At 40.4% G+C, this 21,382-nt stretch overlaps 1 long non-coding RNA gene across 1 annotated transcript in view; it reads left to right on the top strand.

The window, feature by feature from the left end:
- LOC138987539 (uncharacterized) overlaps positions 1 to 7,153 on the top strand; it is a 169,086-nt gene extending 161,933 nt beyond the window's left edge. Inside the window, exon 5 of the long non-coding RNA XR_011463896.1 lies at positions 7,058 to 7,153. This is a non-coding gene — a long non-coding RNA (uncharacterized lncRNA). The remainder of the gene's footprint in view (positions 1 to 7,057) is intronic.
- The last annotated feature ends 14,229 nt before the right edge of the window (positions 7,154 to 21,382 follow it).

Consider the following 21,382-nt stretch of genomic DNA (forward strand, 5'->3'; position numbering starts at 1 on the left):
TACCAAGCTGTTTTCTAAAATGGAAATCAAGCAGATTATTTCAAAACAAACATTTCTTCAACATAAATTTTAACTTGCGACTGTTTGAAACAGTTGATTCCTGGTATGTTGGTGTGTATTGTTCAAACTAATTAATACAATTAGTCTTAATTGAGTTGATGTTTTAAAATTTTTGATTGACATGCTAACGTTTGCTCCAATAGATTTGTTTTGATCTATTGAGAGCTAATTTGCTGAATATGGTCTCATTATCCATTTGCAGCATCCATTTCATTGCATGGGATGTCACACAAATTTGTCAGTCATTTGCTCTACTACTTCTTCCCTTGCTTATTTTGAGGTTAACAGAATTTTTTAGGATTTTCATTCCATGGAAATTTTAGTTATAAATACAGATTAAATGAAACTGGAGCGTCTCAGAAAGAGATTCATTTCTGGAAATACACATCTCCTTAGAAACAAGAAGTGACCAAGTTTGACACACAAGCCATAGAACATATAGAGAGTTTGCAAATTTACAGATGCTTGTCCCCAGCCCTGCTTTCCTACTCTTTGGGGCTTACTTCCCTTAACATGAAAATGGATATTATCCCCATTCCATACATGAAACCAACTTCCCAAGTGGCTCAGTGGGAAAGAATCTGCCTGCAATGCAGGAGATGCAGGACACACTGGTTGGATCCCTGGGTGTGGAAGATCCCCTGAAGTAGGAAATATCACCCCAGTATTCTTGCCTGGGAAATCCCATGGACAGAGGAGCCTGGTGGGCTACAGTCTATGGGTCACAAAGAGTTGGACACAACTGAGTATGAGTGTGATGCCTGGAACCAGCAACCCTGCCCCTTTACATGTTGCTGGAGATTTGGGGGCCTCTGTTCCTCTTGTTTTAAGCTTCTGCTTCCTCTGAACTCTTGCTCTGTCTCCTGTGTCTTGCCTTCTGCAACTGGTTTCTTCCATCTTCCCCACATCAACATAGATATGAAGCAGCTGGCTTTTCTTCAATACAGACACAGGGCTCCTGTCTATTGCAGAGTAGTATTGCAGCTTTGGGGACACAGAGGACATAGGAGGAAATGTTAGTCACTCAGTCATGTCCAACTCTGTGCAACCCCATGGACTGTACCCTGCCAGGCTCCTCTGTCCATGGAATTTTCCAAGCAAGAATACTGGAGTGGGTTGCCATTCCCTTCTCCAGGGGATCTTCCTGACACAGGGATCGAACCTTGCTCTCCTGCACTGCAGGCAGATTCTTTACTGTCTGAGCCACCAGAGATTGTTTCACAGCACAGCAAACAATTGAATAAAAAATGGAACATTATTTTTTTTGGAGGTCTTTAATGATCTGCCTTAGACAGTTTTTGCCTGACACCATGTTGTTGTTCTCCTCACTGTTTCTCCACACCTTCATCAGTCTTCCCTTCTCTCAGCTATCTAGAACTTCTTAGTACCTAAAGGTTTTCAGAAGTGCCTACATTTCCTTGCATAGACTAGAGCAGTGCCTTTCAGTATGCCCATGGATCACCTGGAGATGGTGTTAAAGTACAGATTCTGATTCAAGTGTCTGGAGAAGGAATGTTGCATTTCTAACAAGCTCCCAGGTGATGTTGGTTCTGCAAGTCTAAGGGCCATGCATTTAAGAACCACTGGCCGGGAACATTCAACTCCGGTCTCTATCCATTTCTAAGCATTTGTCTATTTCAGTGGTTTTCAGCTTGGGTCACTTCCCTGCCCACCCGCCCCCACCCCCATTTTTGGTTATCAGAACTGAGGGGGGAGTGTAACTTTAAAAATTATTTTGTGTCTCTTTTTCCTTCTTTGTAAATGAACTGTTTAGAACAAAGGCTGTCTTATGGTCAACATCCAATAAATGCCATGTTGTCATTAATTTTCTTTACTACTGAGGCAAAGAGGTGGTAGGGATTTTTTGGTGAATTTGGGAAGAGCTACAGAGAAGGAAGTAGAGGGGAGAATAATTCTGTTCTCTTTTGAAGAGAAAAGAATAATTTGCTATATATCCTTATTGTTACAACAGCTGTACTAAAAATAATAGGACAAAATTCTATGCAGTTAATAATTATGACTACCAATACACAGCTTCAGGCCTCTTGAGTCAGCATGAGAGACAGTCCCTTTGCTTTAGGAAGAACTTGAGTCAGGATCAAGAATAGTCCAAATAGCTAAAGGAGAAAAATGTGGGAAGGCTTTCGTTCGACATTACTCAACATAGTATGTACTGAACACAGTGATAGGTGCCGGCAATGCAGGGATGAGTGAGATGACAACATTTTGTCCTCTGAAACTTATTTATTGTTCAGTGAAAAAAACAGAAAAGAGAGCAAGCAATTACAGTGTGTTAAGGACAGGGTGATTAGAGAGCATGCATTTTGTGTTCAGCCTAGGATTTATGTTTTTCTGAAAATGTTGAAGGAAAATGTTCTGAAATTTTTGACGGTAACAACTGTAAGGGAGAAAGTTGTTGCTATTAAATACCCTATTCTTTTAAAATTCTTTATTTATTTATTCTTGGTTGCATTGGGTTTTCTGGCTGTGTGTTGGCGTTCTCTAGTTGAAGCAAGTGGGGGCTGCTTTTCCTTGGTATGTGGGCTTCCTTCCCATTGTGGTGGCTTCTCTTGTTGCAGGGGACAGGCTCCAGGCATTCGGGCTTCAGTAATTGTGGGTACAGGCTTAGTTGCTCAGTGGCATGTGAAATCTGCTCACACGAGGGATTGAACCCACATCCCCTGTGTTGGCAGGCAGATTCGTATCCCTTATTGCATCACCAGGAAAGTCCAAATACCTCTTTCTTAAGATTTCACATGGGCCATGCTCCTTTCCTGCAGACTCCAGGTGGCGCATGTGACTTCCCCAGGAGTCCCCACCAAGCTTGCCCCCTCAGCATTCCTTCACTTCCCACCCTATGCCAAGGGACAGGTTGGGAAGGAGGCATCTGTGACAATTTCCTGTGGCCATGAAAGGTGGTTTTGGTTAACTTTGTGAGGATCCTGTGAAAGTAATGGACGAGTTGTTCTCTGTTAATGAGATTCCAGAGAAGATGGAGAAATGGCCTGAGGTTCTTGAAGAATTGTGGCCAACTAGCTTCACTGTTGACCTTGTCCTCTCGTTCCTTCACTCCTGAGTCAAGTCTTAGCGTCTCCTTTTTGCTCCAGAGTGCAGGTTGTGTATCTCTAGTACAAGAAAGACTTGCATCTGCACTCTAGCTCAGCTCCGTGCCCTAGTCCTGAACAGGCTCACGTATCACCTTACTTGATCCATACCTGCCTCATTTCATTTAGAAAAGCCTTCACAGAACTGACTTAGCACCATGCCCTCCCTTGGTGATTTTCTCCCTTTGGTGATCAATGCTTTGGCCATATGAAGAGCTGTGTGTGTGTGTGTGTGTGTGTTTTTAAGGAACCACTACTAATACTGTATCTATTGCATTACTCAGGAAAGATCAGTGTGATTATTTTCCCAGAATTTACTGCCAGACAAGTAATGGTTTCTGGAGAAAATAGTATAGATAGTTACAGCTGCAAAGCCACCTGCCTCAGCTGCAAGGAAGTTCAGAGCTAAATTTAGTACTTAGGCAGAGGATGACATCATCCTCAATTTCCTTTATTTCTATTAATTTAGACTCTGTCTTAATTTTATTTCTCTGTGTATATGTGTACATGCCTTTTCTATAAGAAGACTGGATTCTTTTTATGAAAGTAGGAAAGATATAAATTCTGTATTTATTTTTAAAGTGATAATATATTTGATAATGTCTTCCATTTTTAAAGTCATCCAGGCTCAAATTTTATCCTCCTCTCTTCCCCTAAAGATATGTCATATCAATTTCTTTTTTCTCTAGAAAATCTTTATAGTCATTTTCCCCCTCTCCATCCCCATTGCTCCTGCTGAAGTCCAGGTTCTTACCATATTCCACTGGGTTATTACAACATCCTTCTATCTGACTGCTTGGTCTTAAGTGTACCTGTCCCCTGAATCTAGCCTCAATATCCATGTTCAGTAAGTGCTAATTTCATCATGCTACTCATACGTTTAAAAACTTACAATGATTCTGCATTTGTTTGCTAAGTTTTACCTTTGCCAAGCCCCTTGGCCATATCTTGCTTGCTTGTCTCTTATTTCCTTTTAACTTCTGTTATCCAAACTCTCTTCTTGTTTAACTTGCTCCCTACCACCCTGTACCTATCTCCAAACCTTTCTCACCAAGGATGCTTTCCTCCCCACCCTCCCCTTGTCAGCTGTAATGTCTTTTTTTTTTTTTTTTAAAGTAGTGTTATTTTAACAAGTGGCTTCAGAGTTTCTCTTAGGAAAAGAATCATCTTTGTTTAGGAAACATAAAAGCTAAACTTTAATAAGTTGCTTGGAGTGAAAGATGGAACATTGAAGGCTTAGGTGAGAAGCAGATAAGGCAGAAAAGGAGTACCTGATGGCTCTGCACTAGAGATGAGCAGAACTAAGAACGGGGAGGAACAGAAGAGGGTAAGGGGCAGGCTAAGCAGAAGGTGAAGGTCTTAAGAACAGCGGAGTTCAGTATTGAATTTGAAATTCTTTGCTGTGATGGAAATACCCTCCTGGTTTTCTCCAGACTTAGCTTTCACTTGCTCTCTAAGCACAGGTCTAGTAGGAGGGTTTCCTGATAAAAATCACAGAAATGAGCTGTTTCTCACTTGACTCAGAGTAGAACAGAAGATTGTTTTCTTTTGAACTAGATTTAAAGCTCCTCGATGGCAGAAATGACACATTAATTTCTTTGAGGTTCTTGACAAGGTGAAGCAGAGAGCTGAGAAATTACCTACCCAATTTACTAGTTACAAAACTTGCCCTCAGGTAGATGTGATGAACAATTCCCAGGGATATTTACAACTGGCAGAGTAGATAACATACCCACATGTTAAGAGGAAAGTAAACTATAAATCATGTTTTTAGGAAGTGAGCTACATTGTTCTCATTTACAGAAGAGGTGAGCAAACATTTTCTGTTAAGGGCCAGATGGTAAATATTTTTGTCTTTGTGAGTGATAATAATGTCTTTGTCACAAGAACTCAAATCTGTGTTATAATGTGAAAGCAGCCATACACAGTAAGTAAACAAATAAGCATGGCTGTATTTCAATAAGACCCTATTTACGGACACTGTAATCTGAATCTCATATATTTTCATGTCTCATAAAAGATTATTCTTCTTCTGATACTTTTCAACAGCTTAAAAAGGGCTTCCCTGGTGGCTGAGATAGCAAAGAATCTGCCTGCAATGCAGGAGACCTGGGTTCAATCCTTGGGTTGGGAAGATCCCCTGGAGAAGGGAATAGCTACCTACTCTAGTATTCTGGCCTGGAGAATTCCATGGACAGAGGAGCCTGGCAGGCTACAGTCCACAGGATTACAAAAAGTCAGACACAACTGAGTCACTTTCCCTTTCACCAGCTTAAAAATGCAAAAACCATTCTTGTGGGCTGTATAAAAATAGGTGACAAGCCAGATTTGTCCCTGAGACCTTGGTGGGTAACCCCCAATTTAGAGAATCTATCTTGTTTGCTCATGTGTTTTATGAAGTAAGCTCTTATTTAAAAAAAATCTACACTCAAAGCTCTTATTTTTTAAAAATCAACACTCCACTCTGGGGATTCCATGCATAATTTTGTTTGAAAAGTTTTCCTGCTTAAGAAAAAAAAAAGATATGAGAACTCTTAGTAATGACTTAGACCATTATCAAATGGTTTTATTTCCCATGAGTCACTATTAGAACTGTGAACTGTGTGCATCAGAGCAAGAAAATATAAATGACTCAGAACGTGGGATGAGAGAGAACACATGTGGGGCATGATTACCTAGACATTTGTATATTAGATGGTCGCATTTCATACACTGGGTTTTTCCCCCAAATCTCTAGAGCAGTTGGAGACAGTTTCAATTAACCGTATGTCCATTTGTGTCTTTGCCAGTCTTGGAGAACTTAAAATATGTCTACATTAAATTTGTGCAACATCCCTGAGCTTGATATTTGGTGACTTTAGAAATATTATGTAAGTTTTTAAGCCAAAATCCAAAAGAATATTTTGGCTTCAGACTGGAAATAATGCAAGATTGTAGTTTTCTTACAGAAATTCCTAAAGTTAGAGTTTGACTTGCCTCAGGAAGAAATTCATAATTCAGAAATTCCTGTTAGCTTTTTGGAAACCTAGAGAAGCTTGAGTCTAACTCATATACTATCAAACTATTTTTTTTTTTTTTTTTTGCATTTTCTCCCCCAGGAGTCATTTAACTATAAAATCTCATTAATCATTTTCATAAAAGGATCACAATATACAGAAGAGATTAAACATTTTTAAAAAATCATTCTAACTCATGTTACATTGATTATACCCTTGACTCACTGTGCTTAGAGTACATTCTGTTCTGAATTTGTGCCAAAGAGCTAGAGGAAAAAAAGAAAAAAGATAGAAAAGGATCATGGTACCAGAAAAGCGAATACACTTCCATAAACCCATGGAAAAGAGGCATAGATAAGCTCATGCCAAATAAATGTGCATGTCTTAGGACCAAATATAACATGAATCATAACCCGATTCCCGCCCCACCCCAGTGTATATCAATGTGATTTGCCTTCTTATTGCTATAATGGATTATGTTTAGAGAAGGTAACAATTTCTTCCAGTTTAAATATTTTTCTTTTTTCCTATTATGAGTAGCATTTACTCTTTTTGTGTTAAAAATGTGTGGAGTTCATATCACATTTAAAATAGCCAAACAGTAAAGAAAATGGGAAGAGTTGACTCATTGCAAAAGACCCTGATGCTGGGAGGGATTGGGGGCAGGAGGAGAAGGGGATGACAGAGGATGAGATGGCTGGATGGCATCACCGACTCAATGGACATGAGTTTGGGTGAACTCCAGGAGATGGTGATGGACAGGGAGGCCTGGCGTGCTGCGATTCATGGGGTCGCACAGAGTCGGACACGCCTGAGCGACTGAACTGAACTGAAAGAAAATTGAGGCAAGGAAAGAAAATCGTTACATTTGGCTTATTAGAACTGTCTTTCTTCTAGATTTTTGTGGTCTCTGTATGTCCCTCACACTATCACTGTGGCAAAACTATCAGAAAGACATACTTCCTCTTCTAACAAGATGTATTCAGATCTAGGTATGTACACTTAAAGTGGGGGGGGGGGGTGTGTAAATGTTAACTGGATAAATGTTGATTCTCAAGCAATTAAAGCCAATGATTATTGAATAAAGATGGGAATGTGTAAGGTTTCCAACTAGAAGCAAAGCTGCCAGAAGTCTCCACAGAAACAAAAGATAGGTTTGGCTCCTAGCTGTGATGACATTTAGTGTCAGTTCAGTTTTGAAAATCCAATCAAATTAACTTGTAAATAAGTAAAATTATGATTTGGTAGGTTGACTTTTTTATCTTTTTTTAAACCAGTTTTCTATTCCTTAGTTATAATCTGTGTATTAGAAAATAATACAGTGATGAGAAGTGAAAGGTTATGAATGATAATAAATCAAAGAAAGGAAGAGGGAGACAGACAGGGAGAGAAAAAAAGACAGACCTTGAGAAAAGGAAGAAAATCCCTAAGCTGGGCTTCTGAGAATGACTGGATGATCTTTCCTTCCCCTACTGTCTAGGTTTCAAGATTACAGTTACTATAAAATTCACTCAGTTGAAGAGTGAATTCAATTTTCAGTTTACAAGCTTGCCAAGCAGATTACTAAACAGCTTGGGGGATTGTTTGTTTGTTGTTTATGTTTTCAGACAATGCTAGAATTAATTTTAATTGTACATAGTTAGATTTGAGGGGTGTTAAGTGTTAAAACCACAAGTGCAATGCTTTTGATAGTTTCTGCCTACTCCCACCGTGATCCCTAAGTAGGATATTTGGGGAAAATAAATATGTTTCTAAAGTTTAATAATTATTTCAGAAAATTTCCCTAGTTAAATCTTAGTCAATCATAGTAAAAGATAGACATCACCAAATTATAGGTCAAACCTAGCCAACTATCTGCTTTTATAAGGTCCATGAGTTAAGATAGCTTTTTATATTTTTAGATGGTTGAACAAAATTGAAAGAATATTACCACAAATAGTTTTTACATGAAAATAATATGAAATTCCAATTTCAGTGTTCACCCTAAAATATACTGGAACTTTGGTTTGAAAATCTGTGTTCCAATGTCTATTCATCATTTGTTAATAGGCTGTCTATGGCTGCTTTCACACTGCAACAGCAGTTGACTAGTTGAGACAGAGACCTTATGATCACAGAGCCTAAAATATTATTTACTTCTGGCTCTTTATAGGAAAACTTTGCCAGTCTTTACTCTAGAATAATCATGTCCACAAACCATGCATGTAAGTTAAGGAAAAGATGAAGAGGAAAAAAAAGCCCAGTTATTGAATGATACAACAAATGTAAATTGATCTTAGGCAAGTCGGTATCTCTGGTCTATAGTTGCCTGGCCAATAGATTGGATATTAATGGAGGGAATTAGAGTGGAAGACGATAAGTATCATAGTGTTTAGACTAGATCTAGAGTTCATTTGTATAAAATGCAAAAGACTAGAGATCTCTTCAAGAACATTAGTGATACCAAGGGAACATTTCATGCAAAGATGGGCTCAATAAAGGACAGAAATGGTATGGACCTAACAGAAGCAGAAAATATTAAGAAGAGGTAGCAAGAATACACAGAACTATACAAAAAAGATCTTCATGACCCAGATAACCATGATGGTGTGATCACTCACCTAGAGCCAGATATCCTGGAATGCAAAGTCAAGTGGGCCTTAGGAAGCATCACTATGAACAAAGCTAGTGGAGGTGATGGAATTCTAGTTGAGCTATTTCAAATCCTGAAAGCTGATGCTGTGAAAGTGCTGCAGTCAATATGCCAGCACATTTGGAAAACTCAGTAGTGGCCACAGGACTGGAAAAGGTCAGTTTTCATTCCAATCCCAAAGAAAGGCAATGCCAAAGAATGCTCAAACTACTGCACGATTGCACTCATCTCACATGCTAGCAAAGTAATGCTCAAAATTCTCCAAGCCAGACTTCAACAGTATGTGAACCTTGAACTTCTAGATGTTCAAGATGGTTTTAGAAAAGACAGAGGAACCAGAGATCAAATTGCCAACATCTACTGGATCATCAAAAAAGCAAGAGAGTTGCAGAAAAACATCTACTTCTGCTTTACTGACTATGCCAAAGCCTTTGACTGTGTGGATCACAATAAACTGTGGAAAATTCTGAAAGAGATGGGAATACCAGACCTGCCTCTTGAGAAATCTATATGCAGGTCAGGAAGCAACAGTTAGAACTGGACATGGAACAACAGACTGGTTCCATGTAGGGAAAGGAGTATATCCAGGCTGTATATTGTCATCCTGCTTTTTTAACTTATATGCGGAGTACATCATGAGAAATGCTGGGCTGGATGAAGCACAAGCTGGAATCAAGATTGCCGGGACAAATAGCAATAACCTCAGATTTGCAGATGACACCACATTTATGGCAGAAAGCGAAGAACTAAAGAGCCTCTTGATGAAAGTGAAAGAGGAAAGTGAAAAAGTTGGCTTAAAGCTCAACATTCAGAAAACTAAGATCATGGCATCTGGTCCCATCACTTCATGGCAAATGATGGGGAAACAGTGGAAACAGTGAGAGACTTTATTTTTGGGGGCTCCAAAATCATGCAGATGGTGACTGCAGCCATGAAATTAAAAGACGCTTGCTCCTTGGAAGAAAAGCTATGACCAACTTAGACAGCATATTAAAAAGCAGAGACATTCCTTTGCCATCAAATGTCTGTCTAGTCAAAGCTATGGTTTTTCCAGTGGTCATGCATGGATGTGAGAGTTGGACTATAAAGAAACCTGAACACTGAAAAATTGATGCTCTTGAACTGTGGTGCTGGAAAAGACTCTTGAGAGTCCCTTGGACTACAAGGAGATCCAACCAGTCCATCCTAAAGGAAATTAGTCCTGAATATTGATTGGAAGGACTGATGCTAAAGTTGAAACTCCAATACTTTGGCCACCTGATGTGAAAAACTGACTCATTGGAAAAGACCCTGATGCTGGGAAAGACTGAAGGCAGGAGGAGAAGAGGTCGACAGAGGATGAGATGGTTGGAGGCATCACCGACTCAGTGGACATGAGTTTGAGCAATCTCCAGGAGTTGGTGATGGACAGGGAGGCCTGGCGTGCTGCAGTTCCTGGGGTCGCAAAGAGTCAGACACAACTGAGCAACCGAACTGAACTGAACTGAAAGTTTATTTTGTATATATAATGGGATTGGCACTGGTTTCAGTTCCATCTGTGGGATTTCACCCTTCTTCACTAGAACTTGTGCTGGTTCATAAACAGCCACAGTTACGTAGGTGAGGCTGCCTTATAGACAGTGATATAAATGTCAAGAATTAGGATATAGTTTAAATATATCCATCCACCAAAAACAGCTAATAAGTAAATGTGAACACTCCCTGGAGAGATTGGGAGGATTGGAAAGCGAAAGGGCATATGTGTTTGGTGGGACAAGAGAAAGAAATGGAGCTAAATTTGCATTTTTTTTTAATAATGGGAAATCAATCAGATCAGATCAGATCAGTCGCTCAGTCGTGTCCGACTCTTTGCGACCCCATGAATCACAGCACGCCAGGCCTCCCTGTCCATCACCAACTCCCGGAGTTCACTCAGACTCACATCCATTGAGTCAGTGATGCCATCCAGCCATCTCATCCTCTGTCATCCCCTTCTCCTCCTGCCCCCAATCCCTCCCAGCATCAGAGTCTTTTCCAATGAGTCAACTCTTTGCATGAGGTGGCCAAAGTACTGGAGTTACAGCTTTAGCATCATTCCCTCCAAAGAAATCCCAGAGCTGATCTCCTTCAGAATGGACTGGTTGGATCTCCTTGCAGTCCAAAGGACTTTCAAGAGTCTTCTCCAACACCACAGTTCAAAAGCATCAATTCTTCTGTGCTCAGCCTTCTTCACAGTCCAACTCTCACATCCATACACGACCACAGGAAAAACCATAGCCTTGACTAGACGAAACTTTGTTGGCAAAGGAATGTCTCTGCTTTTGAATATGCTATCTAGGTTGGTCATAACTTTCCTTCCAAGGAGTAAGCGTCTTTTAATTTCATGGCTGAGGTCACCATCTGTAGTGATTTTGGAACCCAGAAAAATAGATGATGCCTAAAACAAACCCTTCCCCCAAATCAAGAAATAACAATACTAATATATTGTTGGATATAAGTTGATAATGACCAAAAGACATCTAGAAAAGATTAACATGGCTGCCTATCTGGAGGGGAAAATGGAGTCACTAGGGGCTGTATTTTGATCTTGTAACACTAGTTGAGTCTTAAACTGTGTACAAGTATAGTCCTGACAAAAATTAAAACTTAAAAAAAATGAAGTTTTCCCTGGCTTTGGAATGGAAAAAAAAAAGCTAATAAGTGATCTCTAACTTCTTTTGATTGTGTGCCATTGGCAACAAATTTATGGAACATGGTTCTCATTCTTTTTTAAAAATAACTTTCAAAAGTTATTGGAAGTAGAGCCACTGTAAACATTTGTAATCAAGGTTTTATATGGACGTTTGCTATCATTTCTCTTGGGTGTACACTAAGTGAGCCAGGACTTAAACTGGAAGTGGGGACAAGTTTGCTTTTCCCTCTGAGTGATACTTCATTCTATGAGCTGAGTGCTTAGTGGAGGGAATGGAAGTAGCCTCAGGTCTTCAGCCTGCCTGTCCTGGCTTGGAACCTCTGATATATAAGCTACCACGAATCATGGCAAAGGGATGTGGGCCTCAGCATTCTTAACATGCTATAACTAAGGCAGAGCCTGCATCCCACTGGTGGGTGATGGATGGAAGAGAGGCCCTATTTCTCAGCTGCATTCACTCAGAACTTAGCCTTGGTAACAGGTATGGGGGCAGGATGAGAAATGTTGACATTGGGCGTCTCTTGGCTGATGGCCTCTAGCTGGGCCCTGAGGGGAGAGGGAGCCCTGTGTGTCTACGCCAGTCTGCAGAGGAGTTTTTGTGTCACTGAGCTGGGAGAGAATAGTAGAGAAGTAAACATTGGTTGAAATATCACAGTCTCTGTTGTTACTAGGAGAAGGCAATGGCACCCCACTCCAGTACTCTTGCCTGGAAAATCCCATGGATGGAGGGGCCTGGTAGGCTGCAGTCCATGGGGTCACTAGGAGTCGGGCATAACTGAGCGACTTCACTTTCACTTTTCACTTTCATGCATTGGAGAAGGAAATGGCAACCCACTCCAGTACTCTTGCCTGGAGAATCCCAGGGACGGGGGAGCCTGGTGGGCTGCCGTCTATGGGGATGCACAGAGTCCGACACGACTGAAGCGACTTAGAAGTAGCAGCAGCAGCTGTTGTTACTAAGTTTCAGTGGACTTTGAATTCTCTATTTGCTATGTATCCTTCAGACCATTTCCCATGACTTTAAATGGTTGTTTGTTTGTTTGTTTTAAATAATTTTCACCAGTTTCACTAATGAAATAGAAGTTGGTCTATGGAACTCCTTACAATACCTTGCTGGAAATAGATTTTAATTTTAGTTAATTGGAAATCACACTCATGCACACATGTGTATACATACACAGATGCTTTACTAGTATATTATGCATGTTATAAATAGGTTACTATATACGTTTTTGAATGATAAAATTATTTCAAATGAACTTTTTAAAAGGTACTTTGTATTTATTTGTGGTACAAAGTATCTCACTGTTCTTTTCAGAAGTATTATAAGTGATTATAATGATACTAATATTTTTAGTGAGAGTAGTTTGATTGAAATGCTTCTTTGTTTTTAAGAAGCATTTCTGGTTCTGATTTAGTTTGTTTTGATACTTGTTTTAATGGTGAATTAGCTGGGAAAATAGCTAAAATGAGCTCTAGATCTGAATGGAAGAAGTACTTCATTGGATATACTTACTAAATCACTGTTAATCCTATTTAGCAATGAAGTAGACTTACTGAAATGTGTCTAGTAAATTTCCATGTTCCCTATCACTATGCCACCTTCCCTATGCCTATCACTTGTTTTTGCAAATGAAGTTGGATGTTTTGCATTTTAATATTTTTTTTTGAAAAGGGGTTCAAACCCAATGAAACTCTTCACTTGAAAGATTTTAAAACAAATGATAATGTTTCAAAGCTTTTAAAGTGTTCAGACATAAAAATGTACCTCCGTGATATATTTCATTGGTTTTGCCCCAGAGATTGCATAGTAATGGAAATATTTTCAAATATGTGTTTTCAAAGTACTGTTTATATAGTACAATTTATTTTTGAAAGACTTTCCTTCAAAAATCTGGTGCTTTCTCTCTCTTTTTTACCTTTAAAGGACAGATTAGGTGTGTTCATTTATTTTAACACTTTTGATGGATAGCATATTACTTACTGCCACCAGTCATCACATTTTTCTCAGGGAAAGAGAAATATTCAGCATCTTTAAATCTGGTAGTTCTCTTAAGGATGAGATAACCAGTGAATCTCTGCTTGAAATTTAAAAATTTACTATCAGCTGCTCATCTTTTTATAATATTAGGAATGTACTATATTTCAACATTCTGTCTTTATATAATTAATTGCATTGCTATATGCTTCAGCATTTTGTTCACACCCAACTTTAATACTTTGTCTGTAACCAGATCAGATCAGATCAGTCGCTCAGTCGTCTCCGACTCTTTGCGACCCCATGAATCACAGCACGCCAGGCCTCCCTGTCCATCACCAACTCCTGGAGTTCACTGAGACTCACGTCCATCAAGTCAGTGATGCCATCCAGCCATCTCATCCTCTGTTGTCCCCTTCTCCTCTTGCCCCCAATCCCTCCCAGCATCAGAGTCTTTTCCAACGAGTCAACTCTTCGCGTGAGGTGGCCAAAGTACTGGAGTTTCAGCTTTAGCATCATTCCTTCCAAAGAAATCCGTATAATATCATATATGGAACGAGTTGCCAGTCCAGGTTCGATGCAAGATACTGGATGCTTGGGGCTGGTGTAGTGAGATGACCCAGAGGGATGTTATGGGAAGGGAAGAGGGAGGAGGGTTCAGGATGGGGAACACATGCATACCTGTGGCAGATTCATTTCTATATTTGGCAAAACCAATACAATATTGTAAAGTTTAAAAATAAAATTAAAAAATAAATAAAAAAAAAAGAAAGAAATCCCAGGGCTGATCTCCTTCAGAATGGACTGGTTGGATCTCCTTGCAGTCCAAGGGACTCTCAAGAGTGTTCTCCAACACCACAGTTCAAAAACATCAATTCTTTGGCGCTCAGCCTTCTTCACAGTCCAACTCTCACATCCATACATGACCACAGGAAAAACCATAGCCTTGACTAGACGGACCTTTGTTGGCAAAGTAACGTCTCTGCTTTTGAATATGCTGGTTGGTCATAACTTTCCTTCTAAGGAGTAAGCGTCTTTTAATTTCATGGCTGCAGTCACCATCTGCAGTGACTTTGGAGCCCAGAAAAATAAAGTCTGACACTGTTTCCCCATCTATTTCCCATGAAGTGGTGGGACCGGATGCCATGATCTTCGTTTTCTGAATGTTGAGCTTTAAGCCAACTTTTTCACTCTCCACTTTCACTTTCATCAAGAGCCTTTTGAGTTCCTCTTCACTTTCTGCCATAAGGGTGGTGTCATCTGCATATCTGAGGTTACTGAGATTTCTCCCGGCAATCTTGATTCCAGCTTGTGCTTCTTCCAGTCCAGCGTTTCTCATGATGTACTCTTCATATAAGTTAAATAAACAGGGTGACAATATACAGCCTTGACGAACTCCTTTTCCTATTTGGAACCAGTCTGTTGTTCCATGCCCAGTTCTAACTGTTGCTCCCTGACCTGCATACAAATTTCTCAAGAGGCAGATCAGGTGGTCTGGTATTCCCATCTCTTGAAGAATTTTCCACAGTTTCTTGTGATCCACACAGTCAAAGGCTTTGGCATAGTCAATAAAGCAGAAATAGATGTTTTTCTGGAACTCTCTTGCTTTTTCCATGATCCAGAGGATGTTGGCAATTTGATCTCTGGTTCCTCTGCCTTTTCTAAAACCAGCTTGAACATTAGGAAGTTCATGGTTCACGTATTGCTGAAGCCTGGCTTGGAGAATTTTGAGCATTACTTTACTAGCGCATGAGATGAGTGCAATTGTGCGGTAGTTTGAGCATTCTTTGGCATTGCCTTTCTTTGGGATTGGAATGAAAACTGACCTTCTCCAGTCCTGTGGCCACTGCTGAGTTTTCCAAATTTGCTGGCATATTGAGTGCAGCACTTTCACAGCATCATTTTTCAGGATTTGGAATAGCTCAACTGGAATTCCATCATCTCCACCAGCTTTGTTCGTAGTGATGCTTTCTAAGGCCCACTTGACTTCACATTCCAGGATGTCTGGCTCTAGGTCAGTGATCACACCATCGTGATTATCTGGGTCGTGAAGATCTTTTTTGTACAGTTCTGTGTATTCTTGCCATCTCTTCTTAATATCTTCTGCTTCTATTAGGTCCATACCATTTCTATCGTTTATAGTGACCTAGAATAATCTATTGAAAATTGTTCCAGTTAAGGTTTCACCTCCAACTAACATAGTTTTCCCACAAAACATTTTTTCAGCCTAAGACACTGCTTACTGTTGAGACTATCTTCTCTGATGCATCTTCCGTTTGTTGACTCACAAAACAGCAGCTCTGTGTTTCAGATTGTAGAGGCTCATTCATAACAATTATGGATGTATATACTCATATTTCATATTTCAAATAGTATTCTTGGTTGTTTTTTGCTTCTTTTTATTTTTGGCTGACTTCCTGTCAGATTTAATTTCATCATTGTTGCTTCTTCATTGCAGCATGGCTACGAAGGGCTTATATTAGGAATAGAAGAATCAGGTCTGCATTTTCTTACTGTTTACCTGTATTTTTATTATTAGGGATATCTTTTTTTTTTAATTTTATTTTATTTTTAAACTTTGGATATCTTTATTCCTTGTTTCCTTTGCAGACAGATATTTAAAGGTCTTTATTCATTTTGTGAAGGTTAGTTTCATCAAAATTAGAGAATATAATCTGGAAACTACAAGGTGTGGCAGTTTCTAATCACAGAAGGATTTGCTAACTCACCAAAGGAATTGTATCTTACCAACTTTAAAATACCACTTACTATGTGCCAGGTACTATTTTAAGCATTTTATACATATTATCTCATTTAATCCTCATAATTATCCTATGGCATAAGCACAATTATTTTTTTAGTAGGGACTGAAGTCCTGGAGCTGGGGTACTCTTAACTAGTACACTCAGCTATCTCTGCTTATTGAAGAATTATTAGGAAAGTGTAACTTCAGTTACGAAGACCAATGGAAAATCAAGTCCCAAACCTCCTTCTTGATCTCACTTCTACCAAATCCAAGGTCAGAATTCCTTTTGTACTTTATTCTAGGTAGCAAGCCCTCTCAGAGATCACTCTATTTGCTCAAAATAAGTCTGCCCTAGGGGATGTTCTGGGAATACAAGTGAAATTAGAATATTGTTTTATTCTGATTAAAATAATATTTATTCTGGTTAGGATAAACTCTGCTCTTAGGAAAATCAGGGATAGGGAGACAGGAAGTTATTAGAAATTAAAGAAAAAAGAGAACCTGTGCTCCCAGGTTATTAGAACCTGGTGATTAGAAGAAAGAGGACAGTTCAGTTCATTCACTCAGTCGTGTCTGACTCTCTGTGACCCCATGAATCGCAGCACGCCAGGCCTCCCTGTCCATCACCAACTCCCAGAGTTCACTCAGACTCACGTCCATCGAGTCAGTGATGCCATCCAGCCATCTCATCCTCTCTCATCCCCTTCTCCTTCTGCTCCCAATTCCTCCCAGCATCAGAGTCTTTTCCAATGAGTCAATTCTTTGCATGAGGTGGCCAAAGTACTGGAGTTTCAGCTTTAACATCATTCCTTCCAAAGAAATCCCAGGGCTGATCTCCTTCAGAATGGACTGGTTGGATCTCCTCAAAGTCCAAGGGATTCTCAAGAGTCTTCTCCAACACCACAGTTCAAAAACATCAATTCTTTGGCGCTCAGCCTTCTTCACAGTCCAACTCTCACATCCATACATGACCACAGGAAAAACCATAGCCTTGACTAGAAGGACCTTTGTTGGCAAAGTAATGTCTCTGCTTTTGAATATGCTGGTTGGTCATAACTTTCCTTCCAAGGAGTAAGCGTCTTTTAATTTCATGGCTGCAGTCACCATCTTCAGTGATTTTGGAGCCCAAAAAAATAAAGTCTGACACTGTTTCCACTGTTTCTGCATCTATTTCCCATGAAGTGATGGGACCAGATGCCATGATCTTCGTTTTCTGAATGTTGAGCTTTAAGCCAACTTTTTCACTCTCCACTTGCACTTTCATCAAGAGGCTTTTGAGTTCCTCTTCACTTTCTGCCATAAGGGTGGTGTCATCTGCTGGTGATTAGAAAAAAGAGGACAAGAAGGAAACAAAGTATGCTTTGGAGGGAAAGCAAATGGACTCAATACAGGTCCTATATGTTTGAGGTCATGGGAAGGAGAAGGATCGCAAAATGATAAAGATGAAGGACAGAGGATTTGTTAGCAAAACTAGGGATGTGAGGAGGAGATGTATATTTTTAAAACTCAATTTCGTTTTTTAACCTTTACTTGATTTTTTAAAAACCTTTTTATGATGAGAAATTTTAAATGGATGCCAAAGTAAAGATAATTATGTGCATGACTTCTTGCATAAACATCACCAGCTTCAACTCATGCCTCATTTTGTTTCATCTATAACCCCCAGTCCCTTTCCTGTCAGAGGATTTAAAGGAAAAATCTTACATGTCACATAATTTCATCCATAAATATTTTAGTGTGCATCTCAAAATGATGTTTTGAGATGTCTTCAATACTGTTAATTGCACATAAAATTTAGCATCAAGTTCATAATATTATCACTCAGCATTCAAGTTTCCCTGATTATACTATAATGTTTCCCAGCTTTTTTGAATAAGATTCAACATATTTTCCACACAGTTGATATATCTCTAAGTCTCTTAAACTATAAATGTCCCATACATTTCTCTCTTTAAAAAAAAAAAAAAAGCAGTTTATCTATTTTAAAAAGTGAGTGAGTATTAGGGTAAAATGATGATTTGGTATTGCTTATACTGTGTCAGGGAGAAGGCAATGGCAACCCACTCCAGTACTCTTGCCTGGAGAATCCCATGGATAGAGGATTAGGCTGGTAGGCTGCAGTCCATGGGGTCACTAAGAGTCGGGCACGACTGAGCGACTTCGCTTTCACTTTTCACTTTCATGCATTGGAGAAGGAAACGGCAACCTACTCCAGTATTCTTGCCTGGAGAATCCCAGGGACAGAGGAGCCTGGTGGGCTGCTGTCTATGGGGTCGCACAGAGTCGGACACGACAGAAGCGACTTAGCAGCAGCAGCAGCATACTGTGTCAAGGAGAAGGCAATGGCACCCCACTCCAGTATTCCTGCCTGGAAAATCCCATGGATGGAGGAGCCTGGTGGGCTTCAGTCCATGGGGTCACTAAAAGTTGGATATGACTGAGTGACTTCATTTTCACTTTTCACTTTCATGCATTGGGGAAGGAAATGGCTACCCACTCCAGTGTTCTTGCCTGGAGAATCCCAGGGATGGGGGAGCCTGGTGGGTTGCCGTCTATGGGGTCGCACAGAGTTGGACACGACTGAAGCGACTTAGCAGCAGCAGCAGATACTGTGTCAGAGGTGCCCGTTGACCATCCAGGTAGAACTACTGTGAAAAAAGTTGACATGGTGGGTCAGGAGCTGGGGTCAAGATGAATTATATTGATTTGGTAAATATTTGAGCATTGGTTTATAGTAGAGTCATAGGAACAGATGAGGTCACCTCCTGAGAGGCCACAGGGCAAGAAGAGGACCGGATCAAGAGCTGGGCATGGGAAGAACAAGGACAGCAGGGCCAGAACAAACCCACGGAGGAAACTTCTCCAAGAGATGTTGTCAACAGTGCCCGTCCGTGAGCCAGGACTAAGGGAGATGAGTGACCAGTGAATTCAAGTGAGTGCTTACCCTGAGACCTCCAGCAGTCAGGAGGAGGGATGGCACACAACTGGAGGGAACTTAGATTTGTTTTGCTTTTAGAATAGTGGAAGAAATAGCCAGTTGAGAAGGAGAGACTTATGGCCTCTCCCTGGACTGGGAGAAACAGTGGAGATGGGAAAGAGTCATCAAAGGAAAAAGGCTTTGGAGGTTCTGCTTGCCATGGAAGCAAAGACACATGTAGAGAAGTTGACCTTGGGAAGGTGGAAGGGTCTGTGCTCTCTGAGTGTGGAGGGAAGTGAGACAGGCTGGATGAAGAAACAAAATGCCTGGGAATAGAGAGGAAGGGAAGCTGAAGGAGCCCATATGGAGTGGCCTTCATGTCCCAAGAGATGAGAAAAGTTGGGGGGCAAAGAACAATAAATAGTGCGTTTTCTTGCTAACCTGTTCTCTATTGCTAACCTTATAATTAATACCAACATGAAGGACAAAGAAGTATGGAGTTAGTATGTGTCCAAATATTTAACTTAAAAAACTACCTCATAGCTGTGTATTCAACCTATCTCACTTTGGTGCTCATGTTGAAGGGAATTCAGCTTGTGCAAACTTCATTGCTCTTCTAAAACTTTCCACTCTTTGATACATGATCTGCTTGACTCTGGTAAATTTTGAAACATGAAGCGTATCTCACTATCTGAACACCCACTAAAGAGGAGAAGACTATTGTTATGAGCTGAATTGTGTCTCTTATCCCCTGAAATTTGTGACCCCAGTAACTCAGAATGTGACTGTATTTGGAGATAGAATCTTGTTTTATCCATCTATTTATTTATGGCCGCACTGAGTCTGTTGCTGTGCACAGTCTTTCTCCAGTTGCCGTACCCGGGCTCCCCATTGCAGTAGCTTCTCTTGTGGAGCGCCAGCTCTAGGGCGCACGGGCTTCAGTAGTTGTTGCATTCAGGCTTAGTTGCCTTGTGGCAATGTGGAATCTTCCTGGAACAGGGATTGAACCCTTTTCCCCTACATTGGCAGGCAGATACTTAACCAGTGGACCAGCAGGAAAGTCCTGGAGTTAGAATCTTTAAGAGGTGATTCAAGTAAAATGAGATCATATATGTAGGTCCTAATCCAATATGACTGGTGTCCTTATAAGAAGAGAAGATTGGGGATGCAGAAACACAGAGGGAAGAGCATGTGAGGGCACATGGAGAAGACAGTCATTTACAAGCCAAGGAGCGAAGCCCTTGGAGGAAACCAGCCCTGAGATACCTTGACTTTGGACTTCTAGTCAGCAGAATTTTGAGGAATAAATTTCTATTGTTCAAGCCATCCAGTCTGTGGTACTTTGTTATGGCAGCCCTGGCAAACTAATGCAAGTACCCTCCTGTGAAAGTCATTTGCACCCTGCAGACATTGGAATATGGCTCCCTATAGTAACAGCCACAGCTGCAGAGCATAAACAATCATGGCCTCAGGTAGCACTCCAGTGGAGAGCACAGAATCGTCCCTACAGGCTGAATAAATGCCCTCTCTGAAGTCAGCACAGTTTTCTCTGGAGAACTCATCAGAGCAAAGAGGGTGCATTTAATAAAGGCTGATTCGATGTGAAAAAGAACTAAAAGGAAATTGATGTATTTTGAGAAATGAACTCAATAAGTAAAAAGCTATTTAATGCAGCGTTTTGGGTTTTTTTTAACTTAACAAATAATCATTAGAATCTTTCAAATTTACCAGATGATTATCAAGCCTGCAGAGCATTGCTTTTCTTTAACATGTGCAAAATCTAGTCATAAGACCTTGTTTTCCTGCTTTGTAGTGCTAATTCCTAAGGTTTATCAGTTCAGTTCAGTTCAGTCGATCAGTCGTGTCCGACTCTTTGCGACCCCATGAATAGCAGCACGCCAGGCCTCCCTGTCCATCACCAACTCCTGGAGTTCACTCAAACTCACATCCATCAAGTCAGTGATGCCATCCAGCCATCTCATCCTCTGTCGTCCCCTTCTCCTCTTGCCCCTAATCCCTCCCAGCATCAGAGTCTTTTCCAATGAGTCAACTCTTCGCATGAGGTGGCCAAAGTACTGGAGTTTCAGCTTTAGCATCATTCCTTCCAAAGAAATCCCAGGGCTGATCTCCTTCAGAATGGACTGGTTGGATCTCCTTGCAGTCCAAGGGACTCTCTAGAGTCTTCTCCAACACCACAGTTCAAAAGCATCAGTTCTTTGGCACTCGGCTTTCTTCACAGTCCAACTCTCACATCCATACATGACCACTGGAAAAACCA

The sequence above is a fragment of the Bos mutus genome, chromosome 4 (assembly GCF_027580195.1).
Source record: "Bos mutus isolate GX-2022 chromosome 4, NWIPB_WYAK_1.1, whole genome shotgun sequence".
NCBI lineage: Eukaryota > Metazoa > Chordata > Mammalia > Artiodactyla > Bovidae > Bos > Bos mutus.